Below are 2,150 nucleotides of genomic sequence, written 5' to 3' on the forward strand. Positions count from 1 at the left end.
GGGGGGGGAACAGAGAATGACGACAGGGTTAGAGAAAAACGGAGAAACAGAGACAGAAACAGGGAAGTAAAATAAATGGATAACGGAAAATACTCAAAGCTTAGATTATAAAGGCAGATTATGACGTCATGTCGTACAGAAAGTACATTAATAATAATAGATAGCATATTTGTATAGCGCAAATCCCCGCTCAACAGCAAGCTCGAAGCGCTTCGGGGGCTCTCGTGGCCTAGAGGTTAAGGTGTTGGCCTCTCATTCAAGGGTCCCGGGTTCGAATCCGGGTAGCGACCGAAAAATTTTATTCTCTAAAATTGTCTCCCTTTACCTCTTTTTCTGCTCTCTTGCAATGTTGTGTCGTCTGTTTTCGTCTCCTCTTTCTGCCCCCACCCCCTCACCCCCTTCGCCCTCTCCTCTTGGCTCCTAACTCTTTCTGCAGCCTTTCTACTGCTACTACTTGGTTCTTTCTTACTGCTGTCTTTCAGCCACACCCCTGATCTTCTGGTAGGAAAGATCTACACCTAGCCTTCTCGGACAAGAGCGAAAAATCTCGGAGGACCCTTGTGCAAGTTGCGCCCATTAAAGATCCCTTGGTGGTCTAAAATCGATAAAAGTAGGCTTCGGCCGCCACCCGGGCAAAATTCAAAATTTCCCACCAACTTAAAATATTATTAGGTGTGTCCCGCGCGCTCTTATGATCTTAAGCAGTTGCGAGCGCCGTAAAACACTAACCTATCACATCGCAATCTATACTATTACCCCAGCGGACTTGAGAGCATTCTGAAACAAACTCAACTTCCTGGGAAGCTACAGTGCAAGCAGCCATTTATAAATGCGCTAAAACACTGACGACATACTGACACGATCTTTCGCTGTATATGGCCGGGTACCCATTTCCACCAGATGAAGTGAGGAAAATTCACGTAAAGTGCCTTTCCCAAGGACACAACGTCGGACCCGCGGCTCGAACCCCCGACCCCGCAACCTCACGATTACGAGTCCGATAGCCTAACCGTTCTACTAGGCCACCGACGCCACACATCATAATATCATTTACAGTTCGAAAGGTCAAGACTAAGAACAAAAGGCTGCTGACTCAACAGTACTTCCTCGAGATCTTGTGTTAGGAAAAACCACCACACCTGACTTATCTCAGGCATGACATTACAGTTTTTGGCTACAGTTTCTATTTCATTTTTGGTAAGCGTTTTACGCTGCTCACAACTGCATAAGGTCAAATGAGCGCGCGGGACACATTAAACATTTTCAGTTGGTAGGAAATTTTGAATTTTGCGCTAGTGACGGCCGAAGCCTACTCTTATCGATTTTAGACCACGAAGGAATTTTAACGCGTGCAGCTTGTACACGGTACCTCCGAGATTTTTCGCCCTTGTCCGATAAGGCTAGGCGTAGATCTTTCTTACCAGAAGATCAGGGGTATGGCTGAAAGACAGCAGTAATGAGCCAAGGAGTAGCAGTAGAAAGGCTGCAAAAAGAGTCAGGAGCCCAGAGGAGGGGGCAAAGGAGGTAAGGGGTGGGGGTAGAAAGTGGAGACGAAAGCAGACGACAGAACATTGCTAGAGAGCAGAAAAGGAGGTGAAAGGAGACAATTTGAGAAAATAATTTTTTTCGGTCGCTACCCGGATTCGAACCCAGGACCTTTGAATGAGAGGGGAAGACCTTAATCTCTAGGCCACGAGAGTCCCGTGGCTACAGTTTATTGTAGCTAGACTAGAAGTTGTTGATTGTATTGCACAGAATAACAGAAAGCAAAGCAATCCTTTTTAGTTTTAGTAAGTGTTTTACGGCACTTGCGACACAATATGGTCATATAAGTGCCGAAGATTAGAGGTGTTACAAGAGAGTGACAAACATAATAAGGTCATATAAGTGCCGAAGATTAGAGGTGTTACAAGAGAGTAACAAACACAATATGGTCAAATAAGTGCCACAGATTAGAGGTGTTACAAGAGAGTAACAAACACAATATGGTCAAATAAGTGCCGCAGATTAGAGGTGTTACAAGAGAGTAACAAACACAATAAGGTCATATAAGTGCCGCAGATTAGAGGTGTTACAAGAGAGTAACAAACACAATAAGGTCATATAAGTGCCGCAGATTAGAGGTGTTACAAGAGAGTAACAAACACAAT

Source organism: Aplysia californica, unplaced genomic scaffold (genome assembly GCF_000002075.1).
Source record: "Aplysia californica isolate F4 #8 unplaced genomic scaffold, AplCal3.0 scaffold00358, whole genome shotgun sequence".
NCBI lineage: Eukaryota > Metazoa > Mollusca > Gastropoda > Aplysiida > Aplysiidae > Aplysia > Aplysia californica.